Source organism: Hydra vulgaris, chromosome 08 (assembly GCF_038396675.1).
Source record: "Hydra vulgaris chromosome 08, alternate assembly HydraT2T_AEP".
In the NCBI taxonomy this organism is placed as follows: Eukaryota; Metazoa; Cnidaria; class Hydrozoa; order Anthoathecata; family Hydridae; genus Hydra; species Hydra vulgaris.
In genome coordinates this window covers 7,362,501-7,384,424 of record NC_088927.1, presented here as the reverse complement: position 1 = coordinate 7,384,424, position 21,924 = coordinate 7,362,501, and the positions used below count along the sequence as shown (strand labels likewise).

Below are 21,924 nucleotides of genomic sequence, written 5' to 3'. Positions count from 1 at the left end.
TTTTAATAATTTTATATAAAAGATTGAATTAGTATATTTGTTTATTGCAGTGATTGAAGTTGGAGTTATTCGGGTTGGTTTTTTAATAACTGGGATGATGAAGGTTATAAATAAACCGTTAATTAAATCTATATTGCTATACTAATATTACAAACTTTTATAGAATATTTTGAGAATAGTTTACTTAAAGTAAACTTAGTATACTTGAGAACTCTGAATAAAATCAGAATAAGTTCTCTATTATCATAAATATTGCGCGCAGAGGAGTAAATTAACCCTGAAAATCGCCTATTATCGCTTGTATTATTTTTAGTAAAAAATAACGGATAAAACAACATACAAATTTGTTTCTTGCAAATTTAATTACTCCAATAAATTTAGCAACAACAACTAATTTTTATGAGACTATTTTTTTGTAGGGCATACAGGAGGGATCCAGGGGGAATCTTAGAATGGACCTTTATTTAGTTTTTTTTTTGTTGTTGTTAGGAGACGCAAATGTGATACAAAATGTAAAAATATTTTAGCATCTCCCACCAAAACCCTCCCCATCCCCTACCAAAAATTGATGAATCTGTCATTTTACAGTCTAAGCATAAAGTACATTAAAAACAAGATACACAAATTTTTTTGAGTTTGGGCCTGTCTTGTCTCTCTTTCTAACTCTAAACTTTGTTAAAAAGTATGAGAAAGCAATCTGAAACATCCATTTCTAAATTCCTATTATGACATCAGTTTTAGAAACTTACAACCTTGCATTTACATTTATTTTATTAACTTACATTTATTAAAAATTTGTTCATAGAAACTAATAAAAAACTGTTTAAAAATATCGCAAATTATTGTATAATAAATTTTATATTCTTTGCATCAAAGTATGGCCCGCGTAGCTCAGTGGTTAGAGCACTAGTCTTGTAAACTAGGGGTCGAGAGTTCAACTCTCTCCGTGGGCTTGACATTTTGCGTAAATAGTCATTTTGTATCAAAAAATTCTTATTAGCTTCACTGTTTTTTTACACAAAAAATTTATACTTTTCAAAACCCGCGTCAAAGAGTAACTTGTTGAGATGAGTGAACCAACTCACAAAACTTTGTCAAAGACAATAATAATACTTCTTCTGCATATAAACAGAGAGGGCGGATTAAGACTTTTCGGCGCCCGTGGCTATTTTAAAGAAGGCTATTTTAAAGGAGGCCTTTTTCCATGTCATTAATCAAAAGTTTTATTTGTAGAGTTTTAAATAATCTTTTTAAATAATTTTTTTTTTATTTGGGGCCCCGAAAACTGCGGGATTCAGGGCTATAGTCTCCCATAGTCCCCACCTTAATCCAGAATTGTAAACAGACCCCAGTGGGCACTGGACCAAAAAGAGACGTCTTTTGAACGTTTAAAAGGCGTCCAAAACGTTCAAAAGACGTTCGATGCGTTAAAAAGACGTTCAAAAGACGTCTTTTTTATGTCCCGTGCCTACTGGGACACTCCTTGTAAAAAAGAAACAATGTTCTTAAATTTTTGTCATAGATTTGGTTGATATATTACTAAAACTTTCAGTAAATATATTGATCTTTTTTTTTTATTAAAGTTATAAAGTCTCTTCAAGGACGTATAAAACGCGGACACATAAGAAGCTAAGTTTGGCGTAAACATTAAAAAAAATATGATCCTAAAAAAATATTTTAGCTTTACTTAAACTTATAAATTATATAATAAACTGTTTCTTATATGATGTAAGGGGAACTAGCTCAGATGGTAGAGCGCTCGCTTAGCATGCGAGAGGTACGGGGATCGATGCCCCGGTTCTCCAGAATTCAAATTTTTTCAATATAATAAAATTTTTCCATGCCGGACTGAACATCATTCATGTACAGCATCCATGGTTCAAAGCTAGAGTCGCATTATGTTTGTTCTACTTCTCCCCCTCCCTCTCCAATAAATTGTACAGTATATTCTAGAATAAATTTGCCTAGGGAATACACTATTTTTCTACTCCCAAACACTGCACAGTGGGGCAAAATCAGTATTAGATGGACAAAAGTAATAAATTTTCTTTTTTTACCATAATTACCAGGTTGTGTATATTTTATACCACGAATCTAATGGTACCATTAGATTATTTGGTTGTGGATATTTCATAGCAATAGTCGTGGATATTTCATTAGCTCATTTTGCATAGTTACCTAAACTAAGAGGCTTTCTTAAAACGTCAAATTTTTTAACTAAACTGATAGTAATGCTACAATTTCGGGGCTTAATGATAAGACTTTCGAGGCCTAATGATAAGACTAATTTTGTCTTCTTCTAGCCCCAGTCATGCAAATTTTTCTTTTATTAATTACGATTGTGAAATTTTTTTACTAACTGGCAAAATACATAACATTATCATCCCATTTTATGTACTTGACTGATAACACAAACAAAATACTACTAACTTTTGGTGTAGCTATGGAGTTTTGGATTCTTAGAAACCACTTATTTAATTTTTTTTTTTAAACTTTCGCTTAATTCAAAATTTTTTAAAAATCAAATCAAAACTTTGAAACAATCTTAACTCTAAGGGTTAATAGGAGCAGTTAATTAAACTTTAATTAATTTTATCTACGTAGTTTTTTTGTCCTTTGTAACCAAACAAAAATCAACAAGCTTTATGCAATTAGAGGTAAGGAATTTTTTACAAAGTATATGTAGGAATACTGTATGAATATTATTTATTAAATAATATAAGTATAAGGTATATGTAGGAATTTGAGTAGATCAAGAACACTATTGAGAGGAGCGTTTTTCTCAGGATGACGGTGTTATCTCAAACTACTTATTAAAGGGTCGGAAGAACATATTAGTCGCCTTAATAAATCTTCATTCATTTTGGAACGCTTTCTTGAAAATGATTCATGAAACGTCTTAAAGTTTTTATTTTGTAGCTTCTTTTGCCTCTTCACTGAGCCAAATTCTCTCTACAACTTGCCAACTATAAATAAGAACGTGATGCATACTTTATGGCATGTGATACTAGGGATATAAATTTACATATTTCTCAGCTGTTTTGTAGCGGTATTCTATAAATAGTGAAGAGTTAATTAAAAAACTAGATAAATATGTACAAAACATTGCATAACATAACAAGCAACATCTTCATCATGTTGACATCAAGTTCATTAATTTGAGTAGGCTTCTCTGCATTCTAAGAAAATCATCTAGCAGTGCTTCCATTGTTTGATGACCCAGAGTCACTATGGCATATCAATTACCAGTCCAACTTCATCACAAAACTTTATATGGATTTTCTTTTTTGTCCTTGATTGATTTTCTTTTCATACGGTGTCTTTATAGCCCTCTTTTTTACTTTCATTAATTAAAAACTAATTTTAAGTAGACATTTCATGCCTTTAATCAAAACATAGAGAGTTGTAAGGCCAAAGAAGAGACCTATCTCTGTCAATGGCATATATTTAGCAGCATTAAGATCATTCATTTTTGTTGGTTTGCATCCTTAAACTGAGCAATACTGAGAAGATATAGTTCTGTAAATAATCTTGTGGCAACTTTGCCGTCCACCATCGCTATTTCAATTTTATGAAGTATTGATAAGTTTTTGGAAAATGTTGAACGCAAATTTTCAATCGAGTTGGTAATAAACTGATTTTCTTGTTTCAAAACTTAAACTGTTTCTTTTTATAATTTGTTATCCAGATAACTGAAGTGGAACAAAACAAGAAAAAAATAAACTAGCCTTTTCTAAAAGATTTCGGTTTTCTTTCTCAACTATTACTTTAATATAAATAACTTATCGAGTTGATCCATCAAATCCATTTTTAAAATGTGTTTATCTTTCGATTTGTGGAATTAATAACTAGTTTCTGCAATTATATTCCCTTTATTGCTGTATGGTTGACTGATGCTTTGAAGTTTATTTCTGCAGAAAAAACATTAACAGTTCATAATGTTTGTTCTGGAAGACATTATTCTTTAGCAGCACGAACATTATTGTGTGAACAGGAAAGAGATTACTTCCAAGATTATTTTTGTCTTGGTAATCAAATTTGATTATCTTATATGAGTTAGTTAATTAGCTAGTTAATTAGTTTTTAGGATTTTTTTAGTTTCGTCCACTTTAATGGGTAAACAGATTCTATCTGTTTACCAGCCTCGCACCCCTTCTTCATCGATTAGGCTGGCGCAGATGTATTTTTAATACATTGTTTCCAGTTTAGGATGTTGAATTCTGGATCTTCTTGACTCAATGCATGGGTTTTGCTTGTGTCTCTGTTTTTATGACTAGGCAACTCATTCTATTATCTCCTAATGAGGGTACAGCTCTAAAACTCAGTTTAATGGTTCTGAGGCCAGCTGGTAGTCGGGTTTCCCGAACTCTGTGGTAGCTCTCAGAGTCAACAGCTGAAAAATATCAAAGTATTAACAGTGCCATGTTGCGCATGGATGGTGTCCCTGTTTGTACTTTTGGTGTGCATTGCAGAGGCCACATTTGGAGTCCTTTGTTACGGCTTAGGGTTTATTAGTAGTAATGAGGCAATTGCTTGGGCTATTAGGCAGTGTTCTGAGTACTATCTATACTTTGAGTCAAGTTCTTCAACAAATTTAAAAATGAACAAAGTACAAAAAACTATAAAACACAAAAAACTATCATCATCACCAAGTTCTCTAACCTATCATTCACTAATATTCGTGGTCTTCGAAGTAACTTTTCTTCTGTCGAGTCTTATCTCTTGCAAAGTTCACCAGACCTACTTGCTCTTTATGAGACTAATTTGGGTTCAGCTGCTTCATCTTGCGATCTTAGTGTTAATGGTTATCTTCCTTTAATTCGTAAAGACTCCAATAGTTACATGCTTGGCCTGGGTATTTACATTCGTAAGAACTCACCCATTTGTCGTAAAACTAGGTTTAAATCCACAGAGTCCTCTTTTATGTGCTTCCGTTTAGCACCACTTCACTCTATCGTCTTTCTCATTGTTCTATATCGCTCTCCTTCACCTCAAGACTGCACTCTTTTTGATGTTATTTCTGGTAATATTTACCAAGCCCTCTCCCTTTATCCATCAGCTAATATAGTTGTTGTCAGTGACTTTAATGCTCACCACTTTGAATGGCTTGGCTCTAGTGTCAGTGATTCTGCAGGCATTAAAGCCCAAAACTTTTGACTTTCTCAATCCCCAACTCAAATAGTCAACTTTCCAACTCGCTTTCCAGACAACCCGAATCATTTATCTTTTCAACTCGACTTATGTCTTGTTTCTAATCCTAGTCAGTGCTCAGTTTCTCCACAATCACCCTTAGGTGCTTCTGATCACAGTGTGATCTCTCTAAAACTAATATCTCGTTCTTCTTCATCACCTGAATCCCCCTATTATCGCACCTCTTACAACTACCTTAAAGCTGATTGGGATTCTTTCCGTGATTTTCTTCGTGATGGTCCTTGAGTAGAAATCTTTCGCCTTCCTGTCAACAAATGTGCTTCTTACATAACTTCGTGGATTTAGGCTGACATGGAATCTTTTGTCCCCTCTCGACAATTCCAGGTCAAGCCTCACTCTCCTCCATGGTTTTCCTCACACTGTGCTGCTGCAATTGCCAATCGAAACCGTTACTTCCATACCTATCAGCAAAACAATTCTACGGAAAACAGACGTCTTTTTATTACTGCTAGAAACCATTGTAAAAAGCTTTTGTCTAACGCCGAAGCCCGCTATTATCAGGTCATGAAATATCGTATTTCATCACAAAAATTAGGCTCTCGCAATTTCTGGAGAATCTTTAATAGTATTAATAATAAGGGCAAATCTTTAGTTCCACCTCTCTTGTATGGTTTAGACTTTGTCACCTCACCTAAAGACAAAGCTGAATTGTTTGCTAAAAACTTTTCATCAATATCATCAATGGATTCCACTAGTTGCGTTCTACATGATATTGCCAACAAACAGGTTGATCCATTGCTTGACATTGGTATCACTCCAGCTTCTGTATTTAAAGTTTTTTCCTGCCTAGACTCTTCTACAGCTTGTGGCCCGTACAACATACCTGTTATTGTCTTGCAGAAGTGTTCTCTGGAGCTGTCGTCCATACTCTCAAAACTATTCAACAATTGCTTATCGGAGTCTTGTTTTCCAGCCTGCTGGAAAGCGGCATCTGTTATCCCTATTTTCAAAAATTCTGGAGAGCAATCTGATTGGTCTAACTACTGTTCTATTAGTCTTCTTCCTATTATAAGCAAGGTTTTTGAATCTTTAATTAACAAACACTTAATTTCTCATCTTGAATCTAATAATTTACTTTCTGACCATCGGTATGGATTTCGATCTTCTCGTTCTACAGCTGATTTGCTAACAGTAATAACCAATAGGTTATTACTGGTTTTATCGTGCATTAGATAAAGATGGAGAGGTTAAGATCATTGCTCTTGACATTTCAAAAGCTTTTTATAAAGTTTGGCATGCTGGTCTTCTCTATAAGTCTTCTTCTTATGGTGTATCTGGCAACATCTTTAAGATTATTGAATCTTTCCTTTCCAATCGTAGCATATACGTTGTCCTCGATGGACAGCACTCTTCTTCTTGTTAAGTAAATTCAGGGGTTCCTCAAGGTTCTATCCTTGGCCCTATGCTCTTTTTAATTTACATTAACAATCTTCCAGATATTCTCACATTTAAGGTGGTTTTGTTTGCTGATGATACTACCATTTATTCTTGTCGTGATAAGAAACCAACTCTCTCTGATTGCTTGGAGGAAGCATTTGAGCTTGAAATAGATGTCACTTCTGCTACAGCATGGGGCTTACAGTGGCCGGTGAACTGCAATACAGATAAACTCAATTTTTTTCAGATAATCGCTATCGCAATAGTTTAGATTTTCCTATATTTATGAACGGTGATGTACTCGATGAGTCATCTACTCTTTATCTTCTATGATTAACTCTTACTTCCAATCTTTCTCGGAAACCATATATCAAATCTGTTGCAAAATTAGCATCTGCTAAGGTTGCATCTCTTTATCGGGCTTGACACTTTCTTACTTCAGATTCTATTCTCTATCTCTATAAATCTCAAATCCGGCCTTATATGGAATACTGTTGCCATATCTGGGGTGGATCTTCTAATGATGCCCTTTCTCTTTTAGACAAGGTGCAAAAACGCATTTTAAACATAGTTGGACCTGCTCTTGCTGCCAACCTCCAACCATTATTACACCGTTGTAATAATGGTTGGAGGTTGTCGTGCTCTCCTCCTCCATCTTTTTTGAATTGTATTCTGCATCAGTATCTTTTAAAAATCTGCATCGTATCTGTTCATCATCGTTTTTATTTCACATTATAAGAGGTTGTCTATGAAGTGCCTACGACAAAAATTTAGAAATTTGACCCCTTATTTCTATATCTCGTTGCTATAAGTACTTTTAGGTTCTGCCCGCCCCGCTTTCACCATAAAAAGTACGTACGCTTTAAAAACCCACTCCCCTCTTCTTCTTAATGAATTAATGAATTTTATATTAAAATATTGTAGGAAAAAAAACATTATTTAGGAAAATTTTTTTTTAATTAGAGCGTGGGTAGTTTTATAGATGTTTCTTGATATTCAAAATTCAATAATGGCATAGAATCTTCACTCACTTCATTAGCAGTTTGATATCATTACCAACTTCAGTCCCATCTTCATCAACACTGCAACCTTGATCATAAACTACAGCTTCCATATCACCATCAACAGGGTTGTTATCAGAATCATGTGCATCAACTATGTTTTTTGTAAAAAGCACATCAATCACACTTAGATGAATAGCGCACTGTGTACCCAAACCATGATCAACCCTAAACTCATGTTCTTAGAAAACCCTTTTTGGATATGATAGCCCATATTTAGTAGAACATTTAGATATAAACTTGGAAATCAAACTATTACGTCCGAGGAAGATATTTTGATTTTAAATTTTGATTTTAAATTTTGAACTAATAGGCCTATAAAATTGCGAAATGAAAAGGGATTTAGCATTTATTATTTTTTTTAAAGCTATTTCATAGTTGAGACAACATTCTTATGTATATAAAACAATATTTCTGAATGAAAATATCACATCGGGAAATAATTCTTTAAGATTACAGTATTCTTAATTTTGGTTTGAAAAAGACCCTTTCAACTAAAATGAATGCTTGCTGTTGAGGTCTATAACACCAATCAGAAGCTTCTTTTCATATTCTGGATGACTGGGATCACATTTGTATCGTTGCCAACCCAGCCAACATTGACATATGGGTTGTCAACTGGGTCCCGTGTGGGAAGACCAAAGGTATGCCGCCGGACCTTGGTCGCGGTTTCCATACAAGGCCTATATGGGTGTGCCCGCATGGGTATCCCGTATGGTTCCCAGTCAAACCCCGTACTTTAAAACCATAAGAAGCCCATTTGGGTTTGCAACTGGGACCAATATGGGAAACCCATCGGGAACCCGCTGGATCTTGGCCGCAGTTTTCCTCTGGGGCCCATATGGGTATGCCCGCCGGGTATCCCGTAAGGGTCCCACGAGGCTTACCTGTTGCAAATCTTAAAAAACTACGTTTAAATGTTTTAAATTTACAGAAAAAGCAAATTTATATATAACTTGATTGATTGATTTCAAAAAAAATAATTAAAATTACAGTCGAAATTAAGCGAACTTTTAAACGATTCTTTAATCGTGTATCGAATGCTTTCACGGTTATCTCGCAAATTGGAAACTTTTCCATTAATGTTTAAACGACTTCTTTGAAAACCTCTTCAGACAATATCTCGTTTCAATACAACCTGTAAAATAATTAAAATTAACTGTTTGTCTTAAATTTTAATAATGTTTAATCTTGCAGTCTTAAATCATCGTTCTGTTACTTATGGATATAAGTCCATAAAAAACCAACGTATAAAATCTTGGAATAACCTTCCCTATGACTTAAAAGCTCTCTATTCAATTTATGTTTTTAAGAGTAACCTATTCCATTCCTTCCTAATCAAATACAGTTTATAAATCCAAAGATATGTGTATCTATGTATAAGTGTTTGTGATAAGCGCATGTGAATAAGTGTGAGTGTATATGTATGTATGTGTATATGTATACATGGATGTGTATGAGTGTATGTGTATGTTTGTATATATTTATTTGTGTATATATATGTGTGCGTGTGTATGTAAGTATATATTAGTATTAGTATATATATATATATATATATATATATATATATATATGTGTGTGTGTGTGTGTGTGTGTGTGTGTGTGTGTGTGTGTGTGTGTGTGTGTGTGTGTGTGTGTGTGTGTGTGTGTGTGTGTGTGTGTGTGTGTGTGTGTATGTATATATATGTGTATGTGTATGTATATAAATATATATATGCGTGTTTATATGTGTGTCTATATATGTGTGTATGTAACATAATGTGTGTATGAACATAATTTTATATTCTGGTATTTTCATAATTGCTGTCGTGAAAGGTTTTTATATAACCAACGTTATTAATATATTTGATTATCTATTTGAGTTTATAAATCACAGTAAAATATAAATCACATTAATAAAATGTGTATTTGTGTGACTAATACTAAATTACTATTATTCTTTTTATGATTATTGTAATTATTTTTATTGTTGTCATTTTATTTTTATTATTATCATTATACTTTTATCATTGTATTGTTATTATTGTTACTACTACCACTCTTATTATTATCATTATTAGTATTTTACTCCTTTAACTTTTAATGTTTGCTTTGTTACAGCTGTGGACGATTATTACTATTAGCATTAACAATATATTTAGTAGCTTTTATTTTAAGGTTTTTACTTAAGATTAGTACATGCACTATTTGTAAACTTCCGTAAATGTAACAACTATTTCAGAATATATGAATTGATTGATTGCTCTAACATCTAAACATCATTCAAATTAAAAAAAAAAATTAAAATTATTTTTTCCTTCCTCTGCCGCCATCTAATTAAAAATAAGCCGTTTTTGACATTACAATATATGATATATAAATGTTTCTGCTCTACAAAAAAATGCAATAATTTTGTAGTTTTCTGGTCAAATCTTTAAGATTGCTTTAATACTCAAAATTAAGATTGCTTTAATATCTCGACAGTAATTGGAAATTAAGCATTATATTCTAAATAAAATAAAATTTTAAATAATTTTAAAAAATTGAATAAAAAAAATAAAATTATATATTAAAATAAAACCTTTTTTTTTTAATAATATAGAATGTTGAGATTGCGCCTGAGTTTAATGTTTTAATTGAAAATCACGATTGTTTTAATTGATTGGCACGATGTCTTAAATGAATATCATGGTTGTTTTAAATGGATGTAAAAACCGGTATATATATATATATATATATATATTTAAATATGCAACTATTAGCCTAAACTATTTGCAGACAGGTTTTATAAAAATAAATAGTTTTAAGTTAGTTCTAATTTTAAATTTTATTTTTTAAGTAATTTGTTTATTTGCAACTTATTTAAAGTATTGTAGCGTTGTTTTAATTCATTGCCAATAATGGCTGGGCCGATTTTAACTGGCCCTATTTAATTTGTTTGTATTTATATAATTTTTAATGCGCGCGCAGAATTTATTGTGCTTTCAGGTGGGACGAAAAAATCCACCGCAGCATTGAAGTGGCCCGAGAATAAAAAGAAGTTTAATAACATAACTAAGCTGTGAAATTTCATCCGCCATTTTTAATTCTCGATTTTAAGAGTGAAGAATTTACGGCTGCAAAAAGTCAGAGGTTTTGTTGACTCAATAAGGTACAGTAATATTAGGAAACTTTATAACATTAAATGTAAACATTTATTTGTAAAATAATGTTGTAAACATTATACATTTGTTAATATTGCAATTTTACTGTGAATATTAAAAGTGTTAATATTACAATATTAACAGTGTACGCTGTTATTAACTAATGTTAACACGTGTTAATATTACAATATTAACAGTGTTAATATTACAATATTAATAGTGTTAATATTACAATATTAACAGTGTTAATATTACAATATTAACAGTGTTAATATTACAATATTAACAGTATTAATATTACAATATTAACAGTGTTAATATTACAATATTAACAGTGTTAATATTACAATATTAACAGTGTTAATATTACAATATTAACAGTGTTAATATTACAATATTAACAGTGTTAATATTACAATATTAACAGTGTTAATATTACAATATTAACAGTGTTAATATTACAATATTAACAGTGGTAATATTACAATATTGACAGTGTTAATATTGGTTTCTTCACCTGGATATGTAGACATTATATTTTCAATGTAGTTATTAGAAGTATAAATTAATAGGAATAGAAACTTGGCAAAAACATGGTATTTAAAATAATGTAACAGAAATTACTGGTATAAATGTTGGCTTGACATAAACATTTAAAGAGATGCAGTAAGGTAAAAAAAAAAAAAAATTTCAGAAGTTATATTTTCTAGGACAAGTCATTTTATTCTATAATTATAACAGGAATAATAATGGTAAAAAGAATAAAATTATAAGTTTAGAAATTCTTGGGAAATTGAACAGTTTAGAAAATTGATTTTAGCATATCATGAAAAAGTTTTGCATTTCTTTTTATAATCAACAATCTTGCACATTTTACAACTTTTGTTAGTGAACTACATTTTTCAGGCATATATTGTTTTATTTTTTTAAAAATTTAAAACGCTTGTTTGTTTTTTTTTACAGTGAAAAAATAGTGGCTCAGCCACTATTTTTAATGAGAATCTTGGTTTGTGTATTATTCGAACAAAATCGCAAGTATAATAGAGCTACAAACTGTTGGTACTTTTGAAATTCTTGTTCTATTCTCAATGAGGGATTGATGAAGTTTATTTTTTCCAAATAGCTTCTGTATTATATTCTGTGGCATAATGAATCAGCCATTGAAAAATGTTTAGATTGTTTGGTGGCAGTTGAGTTATTCAACCTTTTAAGTTGCCAATTAGATCGACGCTGAACCAGAGCCAATTTCAATCATGATGATAAGCATCAATTACAAGCTTTAAAGAGTTTTTTATCAGCAAAAAATGCAACTGGGTTTTCAAATAATATTTTAAAATTAGTCAATATTATTATTAGTTTGATACAACAATGGTACAAACAACTAAAACAGCAGAAGATATAAAGAAAAATTTTTTTTCAATCACAAAATCTGTACCACTGGTGGTACTGTTACATTTCTTAACACAGCTTCAATAATTGATACTTCAAAAAAGACGCTAATTAAAAAATATACAACGTTTAGATTATTTTAAAATGTTTAACATTTACCATTACCATAGAAATAAAATAATTAGAATATTTTATTGAAATTTTTTTTTTGAAAGTTTTTTTTTTGGGGGGGGGGGGGTTAAAGCTGAAGCCAAATAATTAAAACTATATAAACATTTAAGTACTGTTATGTATGCTTACAAACAGATGTTAAGTTTTTATCTTTTATTACATGAAATCGTTAAAGCACCTTTTACAATGTAAATAATCTTTTGAAGTTTACTATTATTCATGACTGACACTGTAAATGTTGTATTTTAAGAATTATGGATTTAATTAAGTCAAATATGTGTTGTATATAAAAAAAATATTTAAAAAACATGTTTAAAAATTTTTTGATGTTGTAAAAATCTTTTTTGTTTTTGTTGACCCTTTCGCCATTTCAGAAAACATGTGAACCTATCAGAGATCTCAATGTATATGTAATGTTACATTCTGTATTATTCTATCGATTGGTAATTAAGAAGCCCTTCTTGACTAAACTACTGTTGATAAAGTTTGCTTCCAAAGTCATTGTTACAAAGTTATAGTTTAAAGTTATCTTATTTATCAATAATTTATTGGCTAAACGTTTCTCGTCATTGGGAACCGAAAAATTTCGATTTTAATATACAACTTTTTCCTCGGAATCACATATAGTATATTAAAATAACTAACCAATACTAAGTGAAGTTAAGTTGATGTCGGAATTAATCGTTTTGTTGAAAATGCTGTTTTTAGTGATATCGGCACAATTAATGCCTAATCCCAATTATGCATGAAAATAATCTGGTTGAAACATTTTCTGAAATATCAAAATTGATAGAGATTGTTTTGGTCACGCCTGTGTCTACAGCTGATGCTTAACGGTGTTTTATTACTTTAAAAAGGATTAAGACACTTGAACTATTAGGGCAGTTTTCAGTCAGTTTTTGCTGGTTTTTACGTAGGTTCAAAAGATTCAATGTCATTAAATACTTTATTTTGAAAGTATGCTAGCGCTTAACTTTTTCAACTAATCGAAAAACGCGTCCTAACAAACGCCAAAGCATCAATTACGCTGACAGCAAGTCGTTGCGATATAGTTCGGTTAATATTTCCTGGCCCCACCAAAGTTTATTGTCACCGGCCGCCACTGATTATATATATTATATTATATATAATATATTACATATAATATATTAATTATATTGTTTGTAATAATATATATAAATAACTTATATATAAATAATATATAACTTATACATAATAATATTATATATATTATGATATTAATTGTTTATATTTCAAGCGTACAATTTTTAATCAAAATCAAAAAATATCAATGATTAAAAAATGAGGTAGATGCATAACAATAAAACCAGCCAACATTGACAGACGGGTACCGTATGGTTTTTGTCTGGGCTAACGGGAACGGGATTTTAACGGGTACCGTAACTTTGGGTAACTTTGCACAACCGTGGGTAACATTGCACAGCTAAAGTCAAAGATATTTTATTCAGCTGTTTTTTCTAGTTTTAATACAAAAATAGTGTAAAGAAGACATTTGAACGAGATTTCTTTCTACACAAGTAATTTTACTTGTGTAAAAAAAAATCATAGAAAAAAGTCACGCAAATAACTTCTTGCGACTTTTATCTGTTAAGCAGATCAGAATTAGACCCTAAGGTTAGTAAACAGCATAACATGCTCATTATAATATTAATTTGAATTATTTTATGTTTTAATGCAATTTTCTGTATAGGTGAAGAAAAATTACTAAGTTTTGTAAATAAATTGCTATTTTGGACTAAATTGGGATAACTTTGCACAATGTGCAAAATAACCACAACTGTCTTTAATCATTTAAAAACAATACTTTTTAAAACTTGAACTAAATTTTATATATAAGCATAGTTGCGACATACAGTACTGGTCATAAGTTTAGAGCTAACTGTTTTTTTCATCATTTTGCGGCATAAGTATGGTGAGGTTAACATTATAAGCATAACAATGCATATAGTAATTTGACAAGGTACGAATCTAATGATATTCATGAATAATTGTGTATTAAACCAAATATAAATATTGATTTTCATGAGTTCTTTAATATTATAGCCAATTTCTGAACATTTTAACATATTTTGGTAACTTTATGATGTATTGGTATCAATGTTTTGGTTAATTCAGTTGTTATTTATGCTACTTTTTGGAATGTGTACACTAGTTAGATAATGTATTTAATGTTATTTTCGTTTTTATTTTAGAGTTTAAGTGAAAATATTTTCTGAAATAAGCAAAGCTAAAAGCCTTGATTCAACTGTTCGGGCCCAGGTGGTGGCTTTGAAGGAAATTAGTGGCTTTAGCCGAAATGATATAGCCAAAAAATTGAAAAAAAGTCGCCATGCTGTACAAAAAGCATATAAGAAACATTTAGAATCAAATACATTCACGGACAAACCCAGTTGTGGCCGTCCTAGAATGTCAACTTTACGTCAAGATAGAACCTTAAAACGCCTGGCCCTAACAAATCGTTGCCTTTCTTCCAAAATTTGTCTCGACAGTGGCATGATGTTATTGGACCTTTAATATCTCCAAAATCTGTTCGTTGTCGTTTAAATAAACAAGGTTTGAATGGTCGTGTTGCTATTAAAAAACCTTTTATCTCCAAAATTAATCAGCAGAAGCGTCTCAAATTTGCACACGAATTTTTGCATTTTAGTGTTACTGATTAGCAAACGGTGTTGTGGTCTGATGAGTCCAAATTTAATTTAGCTGGTAATGATTCTCGACGTAATTTCGTTTGGCGTCGTCAAAATGAATCATATAAACCGGAATGTTTTTAGGGAACTGTAAAGCATGGTGGTGGTAGCATCATGGTGTGAGGTTGTATGTCATCTTTTGGGCCGGGCCAGTTGCATCAGGTGGAAGGAATCATGAATGGTGCCATGTATAGAGATATTTTGCGAAAGCATTTGCTACATTCAGCAACAGCATTGTTTCCTGCTACTTTTCCATGGATCTTTCAGCAAGACAATGATCCTAAGCACACGTCCAAAGTGGCTAAAGATTTTCTCGCTGCTAATGGTGTTCATGTCTTGCACTGGCCACCCCAGTCACCGGATTTGAATCCCATACAAAATTTGTGGGATGAATTTGATCGCCGCTGTGCAGGCAAACGTACTAATAATAAATATGAACTTTGGGACTTTATTTCTGCCGCTTGGACTAGTATTACTGCTGTTGATTGCAAGAAGCTTGTTGACACTATGCCAGCTCGGTTGGCTGAAGTAATTAAAAACAAAGGTTAAAACCTACTCATTATTATTATTTTAATACTCATTTTGGTACTAAAATGTTATAACAATATATTTTGCATGTTTCAGTAATATATTATTTTGCTGCACTGGGGTTATGGCTTTATAATCTGCAAAAAATTAAAAAAATGGGGTGGCTCTAAACTTATGACCAGTACTGTATATTTTTATTGTTTTTACTAACTTTTTTTGCTCATTCAAAATTAACATTCATGTTTTTTCCAGATGTCAAGTTGTTACAAAGCCAGCAAATATAAAGACTATACAAATAATAACCTATCCAAATGTCTTGAAGAGGTAAAATGTAAAAAGCTGACACAAAAGCATACTACTGCTAAATATGTCATCAGTTGAAGAACGATTTGTTACAAATTAAAAGGAAAACACAACTTAAATCCTGGTAAACCATACTTCTTTTCCAAATTCGAGGAGGCTGCTTTTGTAAAGTGTATCATTCAATTAAGTGATTTTGGATTTTCAATCGGTAAAAAAGATTTATCTCATATTATAAATAATTATCTAATTAGTTCAGGAAAAAAAGTAAAAGAGTCTAAAATCTTTCCTGGGCCTGATTTAGTTAACTCATTTTTACAAAGACATCCGCAACTTACAAGTAAATTTGTGCCAAACTTAAAAAAATCTCAAGCAATGGTTAATGAAGAAATTTTAAAGGATTATATTCAGCAATTATCAAAAACTGTACAAAATGTACCTCCAAGTAACATATGTAACTACAATGAAACAAATTTGAGCGATGACCCAGGTTTAAAAAAAAGGCTTGGTAAAGAGAGGTAATAAATACTTATCAAATATAAGAAACATTTCTAAGACAAGTATTTCTATAATGATATCAAGTAATGTTGCAGGTGAAGTTCTACCACCTTTCGTAATTTATAAAGCTGTAAATCTGTGGTCAACTTGGTGTGTAGGAGGTCCTAAAGGAGTCAGGAACTTCAACACTAAAAGTGGTTGATTTGATGGAGCAGCTTTTGAAGAGTGGTTTTTTTCTATAGTTTTACCTTCTTTAAAAAAAAAATCAGGAGTTAAAGTTTTGTTAGGTGATAACTTATCCTCTCATATCTCTCCAAAAGTAATTAATGGCAGTGAAAAAAATGAAACATTATTTGTTTGCCTGCCACCTATTAGCACGCATATAACTCAACCTCTAAATGTGGCTTTCTTTAAACCTTTAAAAACAGCTTGACGTAGAATTATTACAGAGTACAAAGGTTCTCCTACTGGCTGCACAAAAATATCTCTTGAAAAACAATATTTTCCAGAACTTTTAAACAAGTTATTGTTTGCTATAGAACCAAATCAGGCTAACAACTTAAATCACGTTTTAGAAAGTGTGGTATTCATCTAGTAAATGTCAATCAACTTCTCACACGATTTAGAGAGAGAGAGAATCGTATGATAAAGAATTTTTAGAAGACAGCTTTAAGATTTTTTTACAAAAAAAATATAAATCTATGCATTTTTCAGAAATTAAAAAACGAAAAAAAAAGCTTTCTGTTTCTGCAGGGAAAAGTGTAAACACAGAAGATTTAGAAAAGTTTTATAACAGTTTTGATATTGGCTCAAAGCTTGCAAAGAAAAAAATAAATAAATAAAAACACGAAGAGCATAAAGTCAAAAGTTAAATTTGAAGAAGATCCAAAAAGCTTAGAAAATTTGAGACATGTGAACTTTTTCCTGGACAAATTACAAATGTCAAGGAAAACAGTGCTTATGTGAAGCCAATGGTAAAAATATTAAATGCTTGTCTGACACACGAGAAAATTTTTATGAATGGGACAATATTTGTTTCATATTAAGAAGCCTCGAAAAATAACCTAAACTAGAGAACTCTACAAAGTACCTCTGTTAGACTTTCATTTCTGTTGAAGTTTGTTTATTTAGCTTTTATCTTTTATTTTAAAAATATATAAATGCCTACATTAAAAGAAATTTTGTGCTTTTAGTTTTTAATGTGGCTATGTTTCTTTTATCTTGTTAAATTTTTTATTAACCAAAACAATAGTAAATCTGATTTTATTTTTATTTTTTATTATTCGTCATTAAACTCTCGTTAAAATCTCCTTTAAAACAGTATAATAAAAAGAGTTTAGATAGCAAAATTCATATAAACGGTCAAGTTTTTTTCAAATTTTATAAGGCTGTGCAAAGTTAGCCAAAACCCCGGTTAACTTAAGACATAATTTAGACACCCATAAAAAATCCTTCTTAAATGGTTAAAAAAATAAATTCTAAAAATAACAGTTTTTGAATAGTCCAAAGAAAATTTTTGGCAAGTTTTTATAAACATTAGAGAAGTTGTGAGCCAATGTTTAGAAACACAAAGCAAAAAATTTCAACTTTTTGCGCAAAGTTACCCAAAATTACGTTAAGTGTTTTGGTTTCCGGATGGGCCCCATATGGTAAAAAAATCAAGCAAGTTTGCTTGATTGGGTTTTATCTGGTTTTTATCAGCGTCGAAGGATCTGGGAATTTGACGGGTTTCCCATAAGGTTCCCAAAAGGGTTAAACTGATAACTAAAAAAATCATAACAAAACTTACTCAATAGTTGCCATTTATAATTCGTATTGTGGGTGAAATAAATTTAGAAATTTAACTTTTATGCATTATGTTTTTTGTATACATTATATTTAAATTGTAATTAAAGAGAAATTCTTTTTCAATGTATTTTTTCACTGTGAAACTCCATTAAAAAGACGTTTTAAAATTTCATTAACTACCATTATAAAAGAATTTTTTTATATTTTTTTAAAATAAATTTACAAAGTTTAACATATATGTTTAACATATGTTCCAGTAACTATTAAACATAAAGTAACTATTCCATTGAGACACTGTTTGCATTTTTAAAATGATCAAAATATAAAGTTTTGTTTCTGCTAGTGATGGTAATAACTGTTTTGAGTTTAATCAAAACTTTGGTTTAGTCAGAAACATTTAAAAAGAGCAAACAGGCGAATGTTGTGATGGATAGGTTATATTTAGGGAATTTAAAGCTTTTAAATCGTTTTTACAGATCCACTCTTTTCCATTGATTTTTCTATATTTTATGCCAGCAAAATGACTGATGTTAACAAAGTTTACCCACCGTCAGATATAAATATTAAGTGTTTACATATAAATGCAAAAAATTACTTTATTGTTATGCATCTACCTAATTTTTTATTCATTGATTTTTTTTGACTTTGATTTAAAATTGTACGCTTGTAATGTTAACAATAATATCATAATATACATAATATTATGTATAAGTTATATATTATTTATATATAACTTATACTATAACTTATACTATGAGTGATTTACATATTATTATATATTATTATAAATAATATAATTAATATATTATATTTAATATATAGTATAATATATATAATTATATATTAATTTATATATAAGTTATTATTATTATCAATAACTTATACATACAATACTTATACATGTAAATACTTATAATACTTAACTTATGTTTGCAATACTGATAAAAATTTTATTGATATGAACTTTTGCATTCAAACTTGAATTATAAAACTTTAATTTAACTTGATAACTTTAGCATAAATAACGATAACTAAAAAAAGTTATTATATAGATCATGACCATATGCTTATTTATTATAACTGAGTTATAGTAAGTTGAACACTGTTTTTGTTTTCCAAACTTAATTTTAAAATGTCGCGATAAAAGTAAAAAAAGTCTTATATGATATGTATCTTATGTATATCTTGTATTTTGCAGCATGTTTAGGAATACTTCTGCTTGGTGCACTCTGACTGTTAACAATATTTGCATACTGATATGAGTAAAAGTGACTTTTACAACCAGAATGTGTTTTTGATAAATATTAGTAATGACAGGTTAAGAAATATAGTTATAATAATGGTAATAATTTTTTATTTATTAGAATTAGTGAGAGACTTTTGTCTGATAAAGTTGCATGAACTTTGGCGACAAATATAATGATTGAAGTAAATATTACCTTTGTTTATTACCACGGTTAGAGTAATATAAGAAAATATTATTTTTATCTAAAGAATATTCTGCAAAAGTCAATATTTTCTTAAGTATTAAATATTATAAAAAAAAACGTGTGTTATAAAATAAAAAAATAAGTATTCAAGTATAAAAAAACACATGTGTTATGATAAAGTATATACATCACATTAACTATATTGTCTGTAAGTTAGGGGTTGCACTTGTATTTCATCTTCAGCTTTAAACTCATTAGCATCAAATTAAAGTTGAAGCTGGTCAAGTCAGTTCAATCAGCTTGATAGCTGATAGTAAGAGAGAATAATACTCCATAAATATTTTATTTAAAAAAACATGTAGGAGATTATTCAATGAAAATTTAAATTAGTGACAAAATTTGAACATACTTGTAAAAAATTCTAGATAAAATTTGCAAAAATTTCTTTCTTTTTATAAATGTTGTTGTCAGAGCCTAGGTCTGGGAATTTTGGGCGAACCAAATTAGATTTTTAGAGAGTTGTTTAAAAAGTGGTGCCCAAAAACCTAATTCCATTTTTGATTATCTACATAATTTTTTGGAAGAGTTCAAAGTTCTTCCAAAAGATGGTTTTATTTGTTAAAATATTGAGTATGAAATCAATCTTGCTGTTATATGTGATGCACCAGCTAGAGCATCTGTTAAGTGTATTAGGGGCACAATGGTTATAACTGATGTAAGCGTTGTGTTCAGGTTTTTTTGCTAAGCGTTTTTTCCGAACGTGATAAGAAATATCTTTAAGCATTTTTTCATCGTATAACTGTTATTAATAATACACATGGAAAATATGAGTTCAAGGTTTACAGGAAAAATGCTATAACCAATATCCAAATCAAACCTCATTCTAATCAAAATAAAAATGAAACTCTATCAAACTCTAATAACCTTCCTACAATTTCTTTACCATGGATACCAATAATATCTCCCAGACTTAGAAGAATATTCAGAAAAGCTGGTTACAGAACTGTTTTTAAGTCAACTGCTAACCTAAAAACGCCTAGAAATATATCAAAATTACCACGCAACAGCCAACCAGGAACCTATTTAATTAAGTGCAAATGCTTTAAAGTGTATGTCGGTGAATCAAAACTTCAAGTAAGAACAAGGGTTTAACAACAACAAAAATTTTTGACTGAAGGCAAGTTAAACCAGTCTGCATTAGCTTTGCATAAAGTAAATTGCAATGAGGATATCGAATGGAATAGGGCAGAAACACTTAAAGTTGAGGATAAAAAATTTGAAAGAAAAGTCCGTGAAGCCTTGGAGATACAAAAACATCAATGTTCTCCAATATACAATGTTATTAATTTGGACAATAGACAATATGTTAAAACAAATTTTTGGACTTCATTTTTTTCATACTTAAGTAAAAGAAGCCATTATAAAGGTGATGTCAAAATTTAAAAAAAATTTTGTTGTTATTTAACGGTCACAATTTTTGTAATTATATTATATGCTGATGGGACCGGTACCTATAATCTGGCGAAAATTTCAAATAAATTATTTAGTATTGAGAGAATTCGTATTATCTGATGTTTTAAATTAGTTTATATATATATATATACTCTCGTACAAGATGTCAACATTTAAATCATATATATATGTATATGTATATATTTATATATATATATATATGTGTGTGTGTGTGTGTGTGTGTGTGTGTGTGTGTGTGTGTGTGTGTGTGTGTGTGTGTGTGTGTGTGTGTGTGTGTATACAGTGGATTGTATAAATATAGAGTCACTACTTTGTTTGTGTGAAATTTTTGTTTTTTTTGCAATTATCTTTGAAACCAACTAATTAATACGATTACGAAGCGTATTAAATGTCTTAATTTATTGTCTATCGAATGGTATGTAATTGGAACTCGTTAGGTTAACCAGTCTTGAGTAATCATTAATTTAAATAAAACATACCTGAACTTCTAATGTAGAAAATATATTGAGTCAACTAAAATTTAATGACTTAAGTTGAAATATCACAATGAAATGTTATCGGAGCGATCTAAAATTTGGTGGTTGATTTCTTTCGAACTATATAAATGTTTTTGCAAAAATAAGATAAAGTTATCATTTTTATATCCTGAGTTATTCGCATTGGGAATTATTTTGTAAAATAAAAAGAGAAAAACGGGCAAAAAATCGGTTTCAGACAAGGTATGATGGCAAATTGTAGGTCTGCTAAAAGATAAAACAAAAAGCCAACGAGAAATAGCTTAAATGTGCAATGTTTTGCTTAAATGTGTACAAACAACGTTGAAAAACCACGAGCTACACAATGATGTCAAAGTTTTACCAAGGCTTGG

The 21,924-nt window shown here is 30.2% G+C and overlaps 2 non-coding genes across 2 annotated transcripts; both read left to right on the top strand.

Moving 5' to 3' along the window:
- Positions 1–880: 880 nt before the first annotated feature.
- On the top strand, positions 881–953 carry trnat-ugu (transfer RNA threonine (anticodon UGU)). Its single transcript has one exon. It is a non-coding gene; the product is annotated as a tRNA-Thr (tRNA).
- A 779-nt stretch (positions 954–1,732) lies between these two features.
- trnaa-agc (transfer RNA alanine (anticodon AGC)) lies at positions 1,733–1,805 on the top strand. The gene has a single exon. It is a non-coding gene; the product is annotated as a tRNA-Ala (tRNA).
- Positions 1,806–21,924: the final 20,119 nt, after the last annotated feature.